The sequence below is a fragment of the Notamacropus eugenii genome, chromosome 2, assembly GCF_028372415.1.
Source record: "Notamacropus eugenii isolate mMacEug1 chromosome 2, mMacEug1.pri_v2, whole genome shotgun sequence".
Lineage (NCBI taxonomy): Eukaryota > Metazoa > Chordata > Mammalia > Diprotodontia > Macropodidae > Notamacropus > Notamacropus eugenii.
The window spans coordinates 528,658,242-528,665,622 of NC_092873.1; positions in this window are offsets into that span (position 1 = coordinate 528,658,242).

Sequence of the window (7,381 nt, forward strand, 5' to 3'; positions counted from 1 at the left end):
AAGAGAAACCAGTCTGCCCACTTGTATGAGGCGCTGTGCCCATGAAATCCAAGGGAAACCAGCCTGCCCACTTGTTCGAGGCATCCATGCCCAGCTCAAAGGAGGAAAGCCAGCTCACCAGTCCTGCCCCTGGGAGCTCCCAGTCCAGGGGCATCCCTACAAACAAGCCCTACGCAGCAGGAAGGAAGCCCCTCTCAGAAGGAACAGGGTGCCACAAAGGGGGGACCAGGATGGGCTTCCTGGAGGAGGTGGGGTTGAAGTTGGATTAGACCAGAGGCAGAGAGGAGAAGGGAGAAAGTTCCAGGCCTGGGGGACCGTCAGAAAAAATGCCCCATTCTCAGGAGATGGAGTGTCCTGTGGGGTGATGTGAGGTGGAAGAAGACCGCAAAGAGGAGGTATTATGAAGGGAATGCACCACAAAGTTTTGTATTTGCACCCAACATAGAGTAAGCACCTAATCATTGCTTGGGTGGATAGGGAGCCTCTGGAATTTATTGAATGGGGGAGGCCTGACATGGTTGGACCTCCAGTGTAGGAAGGTCATTTTGGGAAGATGCACGAGAATGGGGAGAGACTGAGGCAGGCAGGCCCCCCAGAAGCTATGGCAGTAGTCCTCCCTCAGGGTAGTGACTGTGGGCATAGATTGCTTCTGTGGGCAGTCAAGGCAAGGGACAGGCTGAAAGCAGAATCTATGGTCTTGGGCTTCCAGCTACTGTCCCCAGTTTTCTTGGCTTACTTGCTTATTAGAAGCCACTAGTGAATGGTTGGGATAGTGGTGACAGAGAAGTCTGCCCTCTTCTTCATAAGGGTTGAATTAGAGTGCCAAGCTGCAGACAGGGCTGGTGATCTGGCGGGGTTCCCATTCCCAGCACTCTCCCAGTTCTAGGCAGTTTCCACCAGGAGACATGTAGCATATACTATAATAACATCTTACCTCATCCATCTCCACTGTTTCTAGTTCTTTGCTACCACAGAGTTGGAGCTATGAATAATTTGGCATTTAAGGGACCTTTCTGTCTTTGGCTTCCTTGGAGTATACTCCCAGCAGTAGCTCACAAGGTATGACTGGGCTAGTCCCTTGTCTTGAATAATTGTAAAACTGAAATTCAGAGAAGTCGGGCCAGCTCTCGGCTCTTCCAAAGTTACGAGTGGTCTCTTTCTTACACAACCGGATGGCCCCTTCTGTCTTCATCTTTCTTGGTCTTTCAGCTGTATTTGACACTGTTGGCCACTTTCTCCTCTCTGGGTTTTCCTGATCCCTCCTCTTCCTCTTCTCCCTCCTTTCACTCTTCTCTTTTTTTTTTTTTTCCCATCCCTCCTCTTCTTCTTCCTCCATATTCAACTATTCTTTCCTTTACTGGCTCATCTTGCTCATTATTTGTATGCATATGCCACAGCCCCTTTCTCTTCTGTCTCAACATTATCTTGGGGCAGCTAAGCAGTGCAGTGGATAGAGCACCAGTGCAGGAGTCAGGAGGACCTGAGTTCAAATCTCACCTCAGACACTTGACACTCACTAGCTGTGTGACCTTGGGCAAGTCACTTAACCCTAATTGCCTCATCCTGGGCCATCTCCAGTCATCCTGATGAATATCTGGTCACTGGATTCAGATGGCTCTGGAGAAGTGAAGTTGGTGACCTGCACAGCCCTCCCTCACTCAAAAACAAAAGTCAAGTGCAAGTCATGTCATTATTTCTCTGATGGCATAGTCTTCGGCAACAAAGGACAAACACACACGCTTATGCGAGCATTATCTTATTTGGGGAAACCATCAGCTTCCTTAAGTTCACTTCTCATCTGTTTTCAGATATCTCCTAAATATATTCTTTTCAGATCTGAATACTCACATCCCTCTTCTGAACCCCAGTCTTACAATGCCAACTGCCTATGAGACATTTTAGACTGGATATCCCAAAGACATCTCAAACTCAATATGTTCAAAGTAGAACCAGTTATATTTTTCTCTAAGCTCATCTTTTCTTCTGAACTTTCCTGTTACTGTCAAGGGCAGGGCACTACTATCCTTTTAGTCATCTGGGTTCACAATCTTTCATTTTTCTTCCTTATTTCTCATATTCAATATGTTATTCAATCTTGTAATTTCTACAGTCTCTCTAGCATGTGTCCCCTTCTCTCCACTGTAGCCACATAAATGCTTCGTCACTATTATAACAGTCTTCCATCTCTCCCCAATCTAATCCATCTTCTACATACCTATCAAAGTGATTCCCCTGTAGTGCAGGCAGGGCTGACCCTGACACTTGCCTACACAATTAACTTCAATGACTTTCTATGACTTTTGGGAACAAATAGAGATTCATCTGTTTGGAAGCATTAGAAGTCTTATCAACCTGGCCCTTTTCTACCTTCCTGTCCTTGTTCTATGTCACCTTCATTCCCCTTCATACATTTGGCATCTTTGGCATTGTGGACTGTTCTTCAGACCCAGGACTTCATTCCTCTCTCCAAGCCTTTGCCTTGGCCATACCCAGAAATGCTGTGCAGTCTCCTCACCTGTCTCTTAGAATACCTGGTCTCCTTCAAGACTGGCTCAAAAATCAACTATATGAAGCTGTTTATGCTCCAGCTGCTGCTATCTTCCCCCCAAATAACATGTCTCTAGTTCGTATGTAATCATGTATTGACAGAGCTGAAAAGAACCATAGAGACCCTGTGATCCAACCCTCTCCTTGTACAGGTGAGGAAACTTGAATCCTGGAGGTGTTACAAGGTCCTAAACAAAGTCAGGTGGTAGGGTCACTTGGAATCCAGTTTCCATGTTCTGTACATGATGCCTGCCGTCCATCACCACGAACGTACCACCATCTATCCAGCTGCCCAGTTGAGTAATTTGGGAGTCCTCTTTGGCTATTCAATCTAGGCCTCCTCACCTGTGGCCAATCTCTTGCCAAATGTCAGTAATTGTTTACCAACTGACTCTCCAAAAAGGCACTACATACTTTCACATTTAACGTACATTAGTCACCTTTTCTCTGGCATCTTAAGTTTGCAACCACAAAATAATAAATCAACCCCTGATTCTGAGGTGTAAATGCCCATAACAATTGACTCAAGAGAGAGCCAGGTCAAGTAGGCTGCAACGCACCCTGATTTTGTTTCCTTCACCGTATTTCTTCCATCCTATTCTCTTTACACACAGAACCACTGCCCGGGCTCTGATCAATCAACCTATCAATGGTTTTGAAGCATCTCCCATGTGCCAGGCTCTGTGCTCTCAGCCTCATCATCTCTTTTTTTAACTATTGCCAGCCTCCTCATTGTTCTCCTGGATTCCAGTCTCTTTCCTCTCCAGCTCATCTTCCCCATGACTGCCAAAGCACCACAAAGCAGACCATATCATTCCCTTGCACCAGAAACGCCCGTGGCTCCACTGTCTCTCGGATAAAATTAGAGCTTTCGAGCTCGGCGCTTAAGGTCTTCTGCTTCTAGGCCAGCTTTCTAGCCTTACTTCATTCGATTCTCCATCCTAAGCTCCACATTGCAGCCAAGCTTTCCTGGGCTCCCATTCCATCTCCTGCCAAACGCCTTTGTCTGGAACGGACTTTATACTCCTTTCTATACTCTGTGCAAGTAGTCACTTATACACTGCTACACTTCACTTCGGATTCTTCCTCTTGGTCTCTCCTCGGACAGAATAGATATTCCTTGAGGATAGGGACTGTTTATTTTTGTGTCTCCCAATTTGCTAGTGGTGTCTGACACCCAGTAGGTACTTAAGGCTTGTAATTGCTTAATTGAATATCTTCTTTACCTTATCTTTGCATTTCCAGTGCTTAACCTAGTCCCTGGTACTAGGGGATTCGAGAAAAGTTTGTTAGTCGATTTGAATCCTGAGCCACCTTCAAGGCTCAGCTCAGTTAGTGGCCTTCATGAGGCCTTTTGTGTTTCCCCCAGTTGTTTGCACTCCACTGATCCCTCCAGCCCTAAAATGACACCATGTTTACTTATCTGTTATATACTCCTCCCTTGGTAAAATGGAAGCTCCTTGAGAGTAGGTTTCATTTTTGTCTATGTGTGTGTGTGTGTGTATTTGTGTGTGTGTATAATTCCAGTATTGTATACCTGGTCCTGTGCTATGTGCTTGGTATATATGTGTGTGTGTGTGTGTATGGATGTGTACATGGATGTGTACAGATGTGTATATATACATATATACATACATACATGCACACACACGCGCACACACACACACACACACACACACACACACACTGAGCACATAGCACAGGGCCAGATATACAGTATTGGAACTGTTTGATTTGATATTTTCTTTACATATTCTCTCTCTCTGGCTCTCTTGTCTCATTAGCTCTCAGAGGTTTAATATTGGTCTCTATGTCGATGGCTCCCAGATCTCTGTATCCAGCCCAGATCTCTCTCCTGAGCATCATGCTTCCAAGTGAATGTACTATGGGGATTTGAAATTCAACATGTCCAAAACAAATTTGAAGTTATAATTATGTAAGGCATGGTCACTGATTCTAGCCCAGTGGATATATGCAATGGCACAATAAGGTGGAAAAAGTACTGAGTCTAGAGTCAGTCAGACCTGAGTTCAAATTTGGTCTTGGACACTTACTAGCTGCATGGCCCTGGGCAAGTCATTTAACCTCTGTCTGTCTCAGTTTCTTCATCTATAAAATGGGGATAAAAATAGTGCCTACCTCCAGGGGCTGTTATGAAGATCACAGGAGAGAACATTTGTAAAGCACTTTGGAAACCTTCAAGCACTATGTAAGTCCTAGCTAATATTATCATTATTCCATTTCGTTACATGACTACTACCCTGCAGACAACCTGACCACTTCTCCCACATACACATTCTTTATGTCCCTCTGCACAGGCTGCATTGCTCCGCCTTCCTAGAATGGATCCCTTTCTTAACTATCTCTTAGAATCCCTGGTTTCCTTGAAATGCGTCTCAAGCTCCCTCATCCTCAAAACCTTCTCTGATGCCTCCCCTCCAAAATTACTTTCTATTGACTTTGTAGATAAAAGATAAACGAGTCAGGGAGACAGAGAGTTGGAAGGGGCCCATCAGCCAGCCGGCCCAAGCATCTCATTTTATAGATGATGAAACTGAGACCCAGGGGGGTGAAGTGAATTGCCCAGTTGAGGTCACAGAGCTAACTTCAGTGGCAGTATTTGAACTCAGGTCCTGTGGTCTTTTCAATGAACTATCAGTCATGAGGCTAGAGAACTAGTCCCTGAGTCAGGAAGATTAGCATTTAAGCTCTGTCTCTGACACTCATTGGTTGAATGACCTTGGATAAGTCCCTTAGCTTCTCAGTGTCCTAAGCCACTAGCTAAGACTCTAAGTTGTAGTTTCCTCTCTCAATCATTGTGAGTTTCCAAGTGCCAACGAAATCACAGGTCTCATTCAAAATCTACTCAATAAACTTAGATGTTCATATAGTATCCTCCCCTAGTCCTTGAGGACCAGGGTTGTTTTTATCTTTTGAAGAACACCTGGCACATGGCATACAGTTATAGCTTAATAAATGTTTATTGATTGATAATAGCTGTCTTCCAGTCTTTGAATGATTGCCTATAGAAGAGGAATCAGATCTGTTCAGTTTAGCCCTTAAGAGTCAGAGAAGAAATGTCAGGAAAAAGCTTCTAACAGAGCTGATGGAAAGCAGGATGAGCTGCCTTTGGGAGCAGTAAGTTTTTCCTCTTCTAGAGGTCTTCAAGCTCCATTAGGTTATAAATTCCTTGAGGGTAGAGACTGTCTCTCTGTCTTATTTGTATCCCTCATGCTCAGCCTGGGGCCTGGCACATAGTAGGAGCTTACTAAATACTTTCTGAATTGAATTGAACTAGGTGAGCAGGTGTGTGGCAAGGCAGATTCCTATGTAGCTAGCAGGTTAGATGAGATTGCCATGGATGTCTGTAGTCCAGAGGCTATGATACAGATCGGGCCTGGAATGGGGCAGGAAGGTTCCTTTCCCTCCCTCCCATCACAAAGTATCCAGGAGATCCCCTGAAAATCCATTTATCTCAGTTTCCTCATGTGTAAAGTGAAGGCAATCATACTCCATGTGCAGTGGGATGAAGGGAGGGGTGAATGTGAGGATGCTCCCTTAAAATGGAAGCCCCCATACAGGCCTGAGTTATTTATGATTTAGATTCCCGGGGCCTTTTGCCTAAACAGCAAGCCCAGATGACAGCATGAGCAGCTTTCAGAGCATACCTCCCACCCCAACCTTGCATCAAAGGTCACATTTATTGTTGGCACAGTCAGAAGGGGCAGGGGGCGGCAGGAAGAGTAAAGATCATGTGCCTAGCAGCGCCTCAGGGATGTGCTGAGAGCCCCATTCAGCACCCAGCCTAGTCCAGAAAAAGCTGGGCAGACCAGTCCTAAAAACTGTCCTCAGGGCATATGCAGACATATATCTGGCTGGAGCAGGCAAGAGAAAAGCAGAGACCCAGGGGATGCTAGCTAAGCCCAGCCTGTGCAAGGAAAAGGGGGAGAGGAGGAAACACATTCCCAACCTGGAGCCCAACCCTGCATCCCTGCTACTGGATGTCATTTCAGGATGGGGAGCTGCAAGGGACCTCAGAGATTACTTAGCACCACCTCTGGGATAAGGGGCTGTAACAGCAATCTACCTGCCTTCTAGAATCTCCTCCCTTCTCACTTTTCAGCAGGGGGATGCAGGGAAGCCCAGAAAAGATTTTACCATCCTCAGAAGCATCTATATTCCCCAGGAAACAAAGCCCAAATGTAGATCCACCTAGTTACTATTTGTTGGGGGCAAATCCAGATCCTTAAAGTGACTAGCCATCTTCCCTATCCCAAACCCTGTTTTCCCCTTCAACCCAGGAAAACCTGGCAAGACCAGCCTGATGGACTGAGGGGAGTGGGGCCTTGTAAGGCCTTTGTAGCTGCCCAGGGGTCTCTCACCAGGCAGCCTGGTAGCGTTGGTAGTCCGAGGGACCAGTTGGAGGGTCCTGAATGGGGAGGGCACCGGGGTCATCCAAGAGCTGCTGAGGCTGGTGCTGATGCTGACGCTGAGGATGCTTCTGAGGCTGGTGCTGAGGATGCTGCTTGTTCTCTGATCTCCTCTCCCCTTCCTCCTCTCCTCTCCTCTCCTGTCTTCTCCTTTCCTCTTCTCCTCTCTCCCGGCAAAGCAGAGCAGACTGGAGCCTCCCTATTTTTCATTCAGGTTTCCACCCAGTGGAACAGTCCCATTCATGGAGAGAGTGGTAAAGGACTAGCCAGCCAGCTAGTGAGGATTCTCTCTGGCAGAGAAAAACAAACCCACCCCCGCTAGCCAGCCAGCCGGGATGCCCACACAACCCCTGTGGGCAGCCGGGCACCACACCGAGGAAGCAGAACTCCTGGAGCTCCCTGGG